Source organism: Stenella coeruleoalba (genome assembly GCF_951394435.1).
Source record: "Stenella coeruleoalba genome assembly, chromosome: 1".
Taxonomy (NCBI): Eukaryota; Metazoa; Chordata; class Mammalia; order Artiodactyla; family Delphinidae; genus Stenella; species Stenella coeruleoalba.
The window spans coordinates 2,734,891-2,748,703 of NC_137169.1; positions in this window are offsets into that span (position 1 = coordinate 2,734,891).

Consider the following 13,813-nt stretch of genomic DNA (forward strand, 5'->3'; position numbering starts at 1 on the left):
GGGAGGAGGAATTTCCTCTAAAATGGTAAAAAGAGGCTCAGAAGGGAAAGCAGGGAGATTTTTGAAAGGTCAGAGCTGTACAAACAATCAGAGCCTAATTCAGGGCTGTTGCCGTTTCTAGACCATTTTATAGAAGTCGGGAAGGAAAGTCTTCTGTGTCCCTGGAGTCCCTTGGAACAAAGGAGCTGGGTGGTCAGACTTGGAGCCCAGTTATCATTCATTCAATCTTTTTTTTTTTTCCAGCAGACATTTCCTGATCCTGGCAGGAGTCAGCCTTGTGTGGTAGAGTGAGCTATGGGTTAACCACTTACCATATGGTTTTACCATATGAACAAGGTACTTAAACCCGGTGAGCCGTAGTTTCCCTATTTTCTTTCAAGTTGATGACTGGTCAACATTTTCTGAGTACTCACTGCGTGCTGGGCACCATGCTAATTGCTTCCCCCAGACCACCTCTTGGAATCCTTACAATAACTCTGCGAAGTGAGCGCTATTGTTTCTCCCATTTTTACAGGTAAGAAAACTGAGGAGCAGTGAGATTAAATAACTTATCCCTAGCATCACATAGGGATGATATGACAGAGCCAAGCAGCCTGATTCCAGATTTGAGGGACCTAATCACCCAGCTAGTAGGATATTATAAAATTAGGGCAGTGATCCTCACCTCAGAGAGGTATGGGGGGATTATAAGAGATTATGTGTGTAAAGTACCCAGCATACGACCTAGAACAGTCAATACTCAATGGAGAGTGATGATGATGATGATGATGATGATGATGAAGATGGTGATGATGACAATGATGGTGGTGGTGATGATGTTTGTGATGGTGATGTTGGTAATGATGGTAATGATGTTGGTGATGATGTTAGTGATGATGATGATGACGATGATGATGATGATACCCATGAAAAAGTACCAAATCTTCCGATAGTTGCCTGGGATACAGAGAAGGAAAATACAACCTATAATGACAGGAGAGAACTTCCAGTGAAAAAGAAAGAAAACTCAATGTCCAAATAATCTGTTGCAAGAACCACATGACAGAGAGTGGAAGTTTGTACCAGGTTGGTGGCCATGGATGTGTGGAGAAGTTGTAAGATTGGGATAACTGTTGGAGGCAAAGCCAAAGGTGCATGTTGATGGGTTGGATGTAGGACAGGGCTTCTCAAACTGGGTAATATAACATTTGGGGCTAGATCATTCTTAGTTGTCTGGGTGGTGGGGCTATCCTGTATACCATTGGATTTTAGCAGCATTTCTGACATCTATACACTAGATGCCAATAGCACCTTTTCCCTAGTTATGATGACCAAAGTTGTTTTCAGACCTTGCCTGATATCCTCTAGGGTGAAAGGCACCCAGTTGAGAACCACTAATGTAGGAAAAGAATAGAATTTGTGATAATTCCTGGACCTTTGATTTAAGGAACTGTGTGCATGGTGCTCTCATTAGCAACAAGGGAATTTTTGTCTCTTTTATTCACTGCAGTGTCCCAGAACCTGGAACAGTTCCTGCCCATAGTAGGTACTCAATGGGTATTTGCTGAATGAATGAATGGTTGAATGGGGAAGGCTGGGGGAATAACGGTTCTTGTCTTGTTTTCTATTTTGTGTGGGGGTGGGGTGGGGAGGGAATACATGGTTTTGCTTTAGGCAAAGTAAGTTTGAGATCTCTCAGGTATCCCAATGCAAATATTGAGTTGCCAGTTAAATATGGAAGTCTTGAACTCCCAGGAGACATCAGGAGATAAATCCTGGCAGACATCATCATGTCTGCAATGTCTAAACCTCTGGGACTGACTGAGATCTTCTGCAGCAAAAGAAATACAGAGAAGAGAAACGAGGCCAGGAAAGACCTTTGGGGAGTCAGACACTTAGGATTTAGGGTGACAAAGAGCAACATGCTTGGGAGATGCAGGAGGGGTGGTCAGGGAGATGGAGGAAGGCCAAGGTTAGGGAGACGTCCAAGAGTTGAGAAAATGATGTGTTCAAAGCAGAGAGTGGGCACCACATTGAGTACTGTGAGAGGAGGAGTCGATGAAACAGGAACGTGGCCATTGGAGTTGGAGCCATGGAGTCCAGGGGAACTTGGACAGAAGCCAGTTCATCAGGACCAAGAAGATAGAAGCCCCTTTGCCATGAGTTCCAGAGACATGTGACCTGGGAGTAGGAGAGGGCCTGGGAAGCTTTGCTATGAAGAAATGGGGTAGTGAAAGGAAAGAAATGTGGGGTGTGAGAAAACATACTCTGACACTTGTCAAAGTAGGAAGAAAGACTTGTTCAAGACTATTGCAACAGGGGAGGGAATACAACTCCAGGGACAAGTGGGAATTTATAGCCAGTGGGCAGGGTGAGGGGTCAGTGGGTGGAAAATTACTGAGAGGAAATATTAAGGGTAGCAGGATTCTTGCTAAGCTGACTTAAGTGGATTCTTGCTGAAGGTAGACCAAAGTCAAGACCTAGTCGAGAAGAGGGCTCATAGAAGCCAACTAAATTTTGTCGAGAAAGGAGTCTTTGTTGGGTGTCACAGGCAGGCTTTTGAAGGAGGGAGGCACTGGAACATGTCCTTATGCCAGTGAGCACAGCCATCGGGAGCTCTGCCACTTCTGGTGCTGATCCCTAGTGGGCACGGCATCGCAGTAGGTCAGAGACGGAGACAGCAGGTCAGAGGGTGGCCCCAGACTCTGGGCTCTTGCTCTGGCTCTCAGCTCCGCCACAAGGGAAGCCACAGATGGGCTCTACTCCCTGCTAATACCCTAATCATAAGTTTGGCTTTTAGCCCAAGCTGCACTAATCACTACATCACTCTGCCTTGGCTCCCCATGAGTCCAAAGCAGGCTACGGGGGGATCTACTAATCTGGCCCAGTAAGTGGGCCACGGACATGGTGGCACCGGCCCAGACAAGAAGACAGGAGCTCCTGCGTCTTGAGACCGTCCCGGCACCCACCCTCCTTCCAGCATGGTAGTTGTGGATCTGCTTTCTCCTTTAGGGTGGTAACTGGCCCCCAGCCAAGAGACGTCTCTCAATTCACCTTCAGGTAGGGAGGGAAGGGCCTTAGGTGACCTTCCTCACAGTCAGCCCCTGACATTTGCAAAATCAATGATCACAAGATCGAGTTGATCCAAAGTCTGGGTTGTCCCCTTGACAAAGGTGCCAATAAAAACATGCGTTTGGGGCTTCCCTGGTGGCGCAGTGGTTGAGAGTCTGCCTGCCGATGCAGGGGACACGGGTTCGTGCCCCGGTCCAGGAAGATCCCATGCCATGGGGTGGCTGGGCCCGTGAGCCATGGCCGCTGAGCCTGCACGTCCGGAGCCTGTGCTCCGCAACGGGAGGGGCCACAGCAGTGAGAGGCCCGCGTACCGCAAAAAAACAAAACAAGACAAAACAAAACAAAACAAAAACGTGCGTTTGGGGGTTGTTCTTCGCCTGGTGTCTGGGGTGAGAGTGAAGCCCTCAGAGAGGCATGTGCATATGACTGGCGTGAGCGCCACACGTGCTGCTGTGGGTGTTTTTGTGTTTTTGCCTCTGAGAGCCCATCACCTGACTCCAAAGGCAGGAATCATTTATCAGCACAGCTTCCTAGTACTCTGCAGACAACAGCCACAGTCTAAGTGCATCTTTTCCTCGGATTCTAGAGACCACAGCTAAGGGCAGTGGTGGGTGAGGTGGGGGTGGGGGTTGTTGGAAAAGCATCAAATGAGAAGAGGAGTTTAGGGAAGGCTAGTCTGATGGTGGAGCTCAGAATGGCTACCATAGGAAGAGAACGAAGAGAATGAAGCAGGAGGCTCATTGTCCTTTTTCTTTCTGGCCATTTGAGAAAGGATTTGGCTGAGATCTCTCTGTATCTGAGGAGTCCTGCTAGAGAGAACAGAATCAAGCAAGGGTGTGAGATGAGGATGTCACCATCTCTTCTGTGGCTCACGCACTTAAATTCAGTTCAGTCTCACCACTCCCATTTGTCCATCCATCTACCCACCCACCTGCCCATCCATCCACCCACCCATCTATCAATCCATGCATCCGTCCATCCACCCACTTCTCATCTATCATCTACCCCTTTTATCTATCTATTGATCTATCCACCTACCTGCTTATCCATCCATTCATCCACCCATCTATCCATTCATCCATCCACCCACCCACTCACCTATCCATCCATCCATCCATCCATGCGTCCTCTCACTCATCAATCCACCCACCTCCCACCCAGCCACCCACCTGCTTATCCATTCATCTACCCATCCACCCATCCATCCATCCACCAACCTATGCATCCACCCACCCAACTACCCACCTCCCATCCATCCACCCACTTGCCTATCCAACCATTCATCTATCCAGCTACCCATTCAACACCAGTTATAGAGCCCATCCTGTGTGCTGGGCAAAAGCCGAAATGATGAGTCACTTCCATGCTTAATAAGGGCCCACTTCTACTCAAAGGACCCAGAAGTGTACAAAACGTCCAACCAGAAGTACACACAATGCACGGTAGCCCAGAGGGGAGAGTGATTCCATGTGGGAAAGTCAGGAGAGGCTTCTTGGAGATTTAATCTTGAAAGGAGTGTAGCAATTAGCTAAGCAGACACAGGGGAAGGAGCACGCTGGCAAAAGGAGGGGCATTTACAAGTATCTCACAGCGAGAGAGTCCAGGGTTACAGGACCTGTAGAGGTTTGGCTGTTTGGCTGGACCACAGGGCTTTTGTGGATTTGCTGGGTGGTGAGCTGGAAAAACAGCAAACGTCGGATCACAAAGGGCCATGTCGCTGTGTCAGGACTCCATCCTGAAGATTGTGGGGGGCACTGGTGGACTTTATGAAGGGGGTGTCATGATGAGCCTTCTGTCATAGAAATGTCACCCTGGATGAGGGTTTTCCCATCATCAAGACCAGTGCTAGAAGCAGAGGGGTGGGAGACAGGCAGTAACCCAGGTGGGAGGTACAGGTGCTGTGACCACTGTCATCTTTCTTGTGGTCCCTCTCATCATGGCCAGTCTCTGCTTCTTGTGTTTCAGCTTCCTTTCTACAAATCAGGGGTCCTTTCTCTCTCTCTCCCTCTCTCCGAATTTTCCTAATGCCCCATGAGGTGGGCACTTTTATCATCCTTATTTCACAGCCCCGAAAACAAGGCACAAATCGCTTAAGTGACTTGCCCAGGGTCACCCAGTCAGTATGAGGTGAGGCCAATTCAGGCTGGACTCCAAGCCCCTCCCTGAGTCTGGATGGGGTGCAGGGAGATGGGCAGAGTGGAGTGGGGAGTGAGGACGTATCTGAGAACTCAGCCCTGGAGCCGAGGTTTCACTCCTGACACTTTCTCAGAGGGAGGCATATCTTCGGCATGAGTTTAGTCTTGATTAGAAAATGGACTGAATCCCGAGTGGAGCTGGGGGTGGAGCCTGAACTCTTGGATCACCTGTGAGTAAGAATCTGAAGGTGCCCTGGTCTGCCTGTGTCTGTTCCTTGCTCTTTCCTGCAGCACTTTAAGATGACAGGACACTGGGCATTTCAGCCGCTATGGGACAACCCTAGTGGGATGGTTGCCCAGTATCCCTGTCACCAGGGCTTGTCGGTGCCACATAGGGACCCGTGGGAACTTAAGCAGGAGGTGGAGCAGTGGGAACTCAGAGGCTGCCAGGGCAGAATGCACCACATCTTTGCAAGACCATTCAGAGGTTTGACAAAGCCCAGCGTGAATCTCCTCTGTGACCAAGAGCCCCACTCCCAGGCATTTACCCAAGAGGGTGGGGATGACGTCCACCCAGAGGTGCGTGAATGCTCTCAGTAACTTTGTTCACAGTGGCCTCAAACGGGAACAACCCACACGCCCATCAAGATGTGGGGGGACAAACAGATCAGCTACATGCATACGTGTTCGTCCTCAGCGATGACAGGGCAGCCTACAACTCACACTGTGGGGATGACTCGCAAAGACATGGTGAGTTGAGGAAGCTGACATAGGAGACTGCTCACCATATGAGTTCATGGATACAAAATTCTAGAAGAGAGAAAACCAAGTTATGGTGGCAGAAAGAAGAGCAGTGGTTGCCTGGGGTGGGGGCGGGGGTCCTGAGTGGAAAGATCATGTAGGAACTTTCTGGGGAACTGGTGACATCTTACACCTCAGTGGAGATGGTGTTTATGTGGATGCCTATATTTGTCAAGTTTAATAAAACTGCCCTTAGAAGGCTTTGCATTTCAATTTCACTATGAGTAAAGTATACTTAAAGGAACAAAAAGTAAAAGGCAAAGAAAACAGAGGGAGGAAAGAAGGAAGGAGGGAGGGAGGATGAAGGAGAGAAGGAAGAAGGGAAGGAGAGAGGCTGGGAGGGAGAGAGGGCAGGAGAAAGGGAGAAAACAGACCCAAGGCAGCTCGAGCCTTGGGGCGGGAGAGCCCAGGCTTACCTTGGGTGGGTGGGTGCCCACAGTCAGACTGCTGGTGTGAGTCTGCCCCCTCCCTATTGCCCTGTACCTTCCCACACACACCTGGACCAGGGGAGGTGTGAATCCTCAGCAGGCCGTGTCCCTTATCATCAGGAAGTGTGACCCCTTGGCCTGAAGAGCCCAGGGGGACAGCTGCAGGGCTGGTCGTGGCTGGGGGAGTTCATATCTACTAGGGCTACCCTGTGGTGTGATTTTGCATGAGCTAGGTCGTTTGTCCCTAAAGGGAAGGTCATCCCCTGACGAGGAAGCTGTGGATTCAAGGCCAACTGACAAGTGGCGAGCTGACATAGGTGACACTTCGAGGACACACAGTAGCAGTGTCGGGATGTAGATCCAGGGCTCTTTGGGTGTCATGACCGCCTTTTGATTTTTGGACAAGACGTGGGCGTGAGAAGTCGTGTGCATTGGTGACAGCTCCAGAGGTCTCGGTGGCTCGGGGCCCATGTGAGAGCCCCGTGCACCACAGCTGTCCATCTGCCCTTCCTTCCAATGACCAGTGGCTGACCTGGAGAGGAGCCTGCTCTTCTGGAAGCAATGACTGGCCTGAACGGCATCACACCACAGAGCTGGCTGAGCACAGCTGCTAGTGTCCCTAGCCTCTTCGGATCCAACAGCAGCTCCACGCTCTCCTGAGATGTTTTCTCGGAAGCACGAATGCTGCTCATTGCTGTTGGTGGCATCAGGAGATTGAGATTTGACCCCCACAGTGTGCACAGCGAGGGGACAAGACAGAAGAGGAAACAAGAGCTTTCAGCTGTGCCAGCAAATAGGCTGTGGATTCAGGTGCCCACGGAGCCTGGAAACACCTGGATTCTCCTGATTTTACTGGAAGCAAAGTGTGTTTACATTCAGAGAGTGGAAATAAACCCGTCTTCCTGTAAAGGAGGAAATGAGCAAACATGTTCTCTCTTTCCCTGGAAGACACTTGGAGAGTCTGAAGAGGGAAAAAGAGCTGTGTCCAGATGGGAGCTGAAGGGGCTCAAGGGGGAGCCACAGGGGTGACCAGCCAGGAGGAAGACCAGACGGCAGATCCCTTCGCATGACCTGCAGAGGTCATTATGCCCAGCTGAGGTGTAGTGATGAGATTCCTAACACTGACTCTTTATAACATTACAGATATTAATAATTGTTTTAGAAACTATCATGAAATTATTGAACCAATATTTACTTCATTTTGCTTGGGTTTCAGAAATGAGTGCTCTGAGTCTCAGCAGGACCGGCCTCCCCTGTGTGGCTGGAGGCAAATCCACTCTCCTTTCTGCTAAGTAATAAGTGATCTGACCCTGAGTCCAGAATCCCAGACTGTTCATATCTCAACGATCCCCATGGTGAGAACTCACTTGCCGAAACGATCAGAGATGCAAATACAGTTTCGAGCATAAACCCGTGGATGGCACGGTTACATAAAATAAGGAGCAACCTTGATCCTATAAACAGAGGAAACGTTGAGTGTGGCTCATTTGCAGTGTGGATCATTGTGTAGCTGCAGACACGGTGTGGGGAGGAATTTTTGTATCAAGATAGAGATTTTTAGTGACGAGAACGTACACGAACCGTCTCTACTGAATATCACACCCAGCACCACGTCGGTGTCTCTGGTGGGTTATGAGAAGCTTGACCTCCACCCCTGATGCTCACAGGATTTCTCAAGTTTTCTGAAGTAATTGTCTATTATGTCTATAATCAGAAACATGGTGTTGTGAAAACAGATTGGGTCTGTGTCCCACGATTTCTCTTCTGTATTTTCTCCCTCCTCCCCCACCCCCAGCTCTTTGATGGCGTTGAAAACCATGTCACAGATTAATGTAATGATATTTGGTGATCAACACTGTAGCCTCTCCACCTCCTGTGCTCCAAACGATTGATGGTCCATCTCTCTCCTTTGCCCCTCCCCCTCCCCTAGATTGTCCATAGATTTGGGACTCAACAATTCCATCGGGGCCTCCAGGATCTGGGCTCAGGTGTGCTGCCGCATTCATGTCAATCATCAGACATCAGCCAAATGCAAACACTGGGGCTGGTCTGCGGGACTCTGACAAGTGATTCCAAATTTCCTAGACCTACAGGAAGCAAAGCGAACGGCCCTGGACGGTGCTGTGGGCTCCCAGACGGAGGTGGTGACTCGAGTCCTATTTCTCTGCACCCCCTCCCCTCTGTGCTCCCTGTCAGAGCCCCAAGCTCATGGGCACCTCTGCCTCTGTGGGGTGTATTCCCTTAACCAGTGTTTTTCCCTTCAGAGTCTTAGAGCCTCTGTCTACACCCTGCTTTAGTCAGCTCGGGAACCAGAGCAAAGCACCAGAGACCAGGAAGCTTAAAAAACAGGATTTACTCTCTCCCAGTCCTGGAGGCTGGAATCCGACATCCAGGTGTGGGCAGGGCTGGTTTCTCCTGAGGCCTCTCTCCTAGGCCTGTAGATGGCCATCTTCTCCCTGTGTCCTCACATGTTCGTCCATCTGTGTGTGTCTGTGTTCTGATCTCTTCTTATAAGGACACTAGCCCTATTGGATTTGGACCCACCCTCGTGACCTCATTTTACTGCAATCACTTCTCTAAAGGTCCTTTTTCCAAATCATCACATTCTGAGATCCTAGGGTAACCTGGACATCAATATATGAATGTAGGAGGGAACACAATTCAGCCTGAAACACCTGCTCTGTGTGTTTTGAGCAAACAGTGGCTGTCTCTTTAGTCAATCTCCTTTTGGGAGATAAAGGATTGCTCTTTGGGTATTTTAAAAAGAAGCTGATTACTCTTTGGAGTTCTTTCAGGAGACTGGGAATGAGAGGCCCCCTTTTGCAAAGATCTGTGATAAACATGACCACTTAAGCAAAGTGGAGATTCCCAGAGCAGATCTCCATCTTACAAGCAATAGGCACTGAGTAATCAATCATTGGATGAAAACAAATTGTGCTCCTCACTGCTTTTTACTGATGGAGATAGTTTTAGGCAGAAGCTCCTCTGGAAGAAAAGTGATGTCATTCATGTGCCCATGTTTATGAATGGTTGATAATTTTGCCATCAGTCATTGGTTTTGCACATGACCTCAGAAGAACAGAAAATACACTATAATTTCATGTATTGTATGTTGCATGAGTTTGTATGGGGGCTTCTCTGAAATGTCCCACACTTAGTCTTCATAAATTTAAGTATTCCTCCAAAGGGGATTCCACTCCAGGATCCAGAAGTTAGCATTATCAACATCTGTCTCTTCATAGCACATCCCCCACTGGGACAGTTGTGTAGTGAGAAATATGGCCCTACCTAGAGAGCTCTGGCTTTCGCCCTGGCTCCTGGGAGGAAACTCCTAACCCCTTGGGATTCCCTGAGGAGTAAGAGCATCTTTGCTCTTCATGGAGGACCCCTTCCCATCACATCTGATAGCCTCCTAATATCACAGCCCCTGGCAGGCCCCTCTGTGCTAACTGATGACTCAGGTGGGCCTGGCCACACCAGGAATACTCACCACATGATTAGAGGGTTGGGGCTTGGGACACAAGGGGTCAGCCTGACCTCCCAGGAGCTGGAGACTGAGTCCAAGCACATGGCTGATGATGCAATCCCTCTATGTAATGAAACCCTAATTAAACTCTGGACACGGACCCTGGGCTGAGTTTCCTGGGTGGTGATACTTGGTGTGCATTGCCACAGGTGACACTGGGAGGGTGAAACCATCCAGAGGACCCAGCAGCTTCATATGGGGGATGCTCTCTGGCCCTATGCATCTCTCTTTGGCCACTTCAGTGGGCATCCTTTCACTGTCTAATGCCTGCACTTTTCTGAGTTCTATGACTTGTTCTAGCAAATTATTTAGCCTGGGAGTGGTTGTGGAATCCCTTAAATTTTTAGTGGGATGTCTTGCCATGAGGGTGGCCCCAGAGACCTTGAACTTGCAGTGGTGTCTTCAGTGAGGGTTGTCTTGTGGGGAAAGTTCCCTCAGACTGTGCAGTGTGGCCTCACTCCTTTGTAATAGTTTTCTTTAATTTAAGTTTTTACTTATACACACATTTCACTTGTTACTAATAACTGATACATAGGTTCACAAAATTGAAAACTTGTGATGATAAAACATTAAAAAGAAGCATTTAATTACCACATCATATTGACTTTCCACACACATCCATCCATACATCTATTGAACATTTGTTTTTCAGGACCAGCCTATGACAGAGATATGGGTAGATGAGTGTCCATGCCAAAGGGAAGGAGGCATGGCCCAGTCCCTGCGATTTCAGAGTTTATGAAATAGTTACGTATTTCTATCAGCCCATCTAGACTCACAACACACTGTAATGATATATGTTATAGTGCACTTTATTTTGAATCATGTAACTACATCCATCTACAGTCATAGGTTTCCAATTTATCGATGTTGCACATGTGCAAAAGAAACCCAGTTTCTAATTTCTCTCGGAATGTAGTAGCTTACCTCCCCCATTCTTACCTTGCTGAGTATTGGGAGTGGGTGTGGGCAGGGTGAGGTGATTGGGAAGAAAGGGGAGGGTGGGTTTGTGAGAGAATTTCTCCAGAAGCTGTCCTGGGCCAAAGCAGGAGGAAATCCTCTGATGGTGAATTTAGAGGAAAGATCATTTTCTTGTCTTTGCTTCTGCATTTGCCTGCTCCACTGGGTGTTGAGTTTTCCTGGAGGGTTTGAGAGGGACACCTTCAATTTGGGGAGCCCATTCTGGGTGTGTTCTGGTGGTGAAAAGTTGGAAGAAGGACTTTGGTTCTTGTCTTCTTTGAAGAAAGAATTCAGCAAAGAGACCAAGACTGTGAAAAAGATAGAAGCATTTATTAGAAGAAAAGTACGTGTGAAAGAACACGTGGGCGGACGTGGAGTGAGTTATGTGCCATAGGGGCGGCTTAGGTTGCTTATATGGGGTCAGTTTTCTGGATTGTTTCTGTCCAAACATTTCCATATTTAGTCCTGGTGTGGGTGCGCATCTCTCAGCCAAGATCAATACCAGCTGGCATCTTCTCCCTCCTTTTGTCCTTCCCCTAGACTGAGGGCCTTCTCTGCACATGTTGGGTTGGGAAATCCACAGGAATTCACCAAACTGGGCCCAAAGGTCCCGCTGGTATTCCATCTCAAAGCATCAGCAGGAGACCAGATGCAGCTGCTCAGGCTGGGGGCCGATCACCTACCTCAGGTGTTGATCTAAGTAAGTAGTGTGCTCTCAGTCAGTCTGACCAGCGTCCAAGGGCTGCTATTTCGATCTTTATCTGTCTGACACATATATTTTGTTCTCAAACCATTCATTCTTTACTAAGGAGGTGTTATGGGTTGATTAGTGTCCCCTAAAAATAATATGTCATAATCTTAACGCCTCATCCACCCCTGTATCACAGACTGTGACCTTACTTGGAAATAGGGCCTTTGTAGATGTAGTCCAGCTAAGATGAGCTTGTTAAGGCGGGCCCCAATCCAATATGACTGGTGTCCTTATAGAAAAAGGAAATTTGGACACAGACATGCCCACAGGGAGAACGTCATGTGAAGATGAAGGCAGAGATGAAGGCGTCTCCATTCAAGGAACGCTAAGGATTACCGGCAACCACCAGAGAGGGAGAGAGGAACGGAAGGGATTCTCCCTCAGAGCCCCCAGAAGGAACCACCTCTGCCAGCAGCTTGATCTTGGACTTTGGAGCTGTAGGATAATAAGCGTCTGCTGTTTTAAGCCACCCAGTTTGTGGTACTTTGTAACAGAAGCCCAGGAAACTGACACAGGAGGGAAAAAAGTGTGTATTGCCTTGGCTCCCTAAAACCTCAAAAACAACTTCTTTAGATAAATCTAGATCTCATTTAGATAAAGAATTAAGGTTTCAAACATTCCACTGTTTCTCATGCTCCTGTCCAAGATGGCACCCATGGTTGGGCTGCCATGGCTCCTTCTATCAACTCTCGTCTTTCCACCAAGTTCCCCAGAACAGAAAGGTCGTTCATGCACTGCACAACCTACATATAGTAGGCCGCAGGGACACCCCTGCAGCTCCAAAGAAGTTCGGCTTTAGGCTTGTAGGCTTAGTCCTGACTTGTTCAAGGAAGAAACAAGAAAAACAACATTCTCTTGGCAACTTCTCAGCTTCCCTTCTCTTGTTTTGCTGAAGTGTTCTCATAAACTCCGTTCCCAGATGTGGTGCTGACTGAAGGACTTTGTATTCCTTAGTCCTGGTTCCCTGGAGCAAGACACCTCCTGGCTTCATCTTGGAGGTGAGACGCTGCAGAACAGGATCTCAGAGGAGATGCAAATGATGTTTACAATGTCTTATCCCCTTACATCCTTTCTTATGCACACAGCATTCTGAGTACCCTCTCTGAACATGTGTGGGATCAGGACCATGGACAGCAGCATCTCCCCAGGATGACCAGTCATCCTTTTGTCTATTTGTGCTTTGGGAAAATTGGAAGTTAGGATGTTTTTGACTGAAAGGAATAGAAGGCCCGACCAAGAGAATGTAAGCAATGATATGTTTGTTATGTCATAAAACATAAAGTTGAGGGATGAGTGGCCCCAGAGTCTGCGATTTCAGGGCCACAATGGCATTATCAAAGGTCCAGAAGCTTCTCCTTTTATGCTCTGTCATCAGCTGCAAGCCAGGCACATAGCCCTCCAGGGATGGATACCAGCTGCAGTGATTCTGGCATCACAGGCAGAGCAGGGTCTCTCTGGCCATATTTCTTTTTCTTTCTTAAACTAGGGGGGAAAATGCTCTCCCTAAGCCTGTTGTAAGCATTTCCTAAACCCCACTGGCCACAGTGGATCACACTTCAATGCCTAAACTGGTCCATGGTGATGGGGGAGACTGGCTTAGACCAAACACATTTCCATCCCAGGGGGCAGAAAGCTTCCCTCTGCCTGAGTGTGTGGCTGCAGAGGGCTCTGCTATAGAAAGAAGGGCATGTGACCACTGGGAAGGAAAATATGTGTCAGCCAAGGAGAAACTGTGGTGTCATGCTTTGGCCCAGAAACGAGGCAGAAACAGGCGAACGGGTAGAGCAAAGCCTTCAGAGTCAAGTTTCTCTTTCAGGATTTAGACCTGGGATTGTGACCTGGGTCTTTACGTGTCTGGCAGCCAAATGCCCACCCTTTTCAGAAAGCAGGTGTAGAAACTGGGTTTCTGTCACTTGCAAACCAAAGAATCCTACTCAGGACAATAGGATCAAAAAGGGCATCTGATGGAGGATATTAGAGTCCAGGGAAGAGCCCGAGGCTTGTCCCAGGTGTTTTGGGGACTGGAAACTGGGCTTAGTTTCCATCAAGATTCTCTCTTGTTTCCATTTAGCCTGGCTTCTTGGCTTCATTCTCTCCCACGTGAGATGGGACTCCTTGTGGCCCAAGGAAGAGAGTAACTGGGACCTCTGAGTCCCATTCT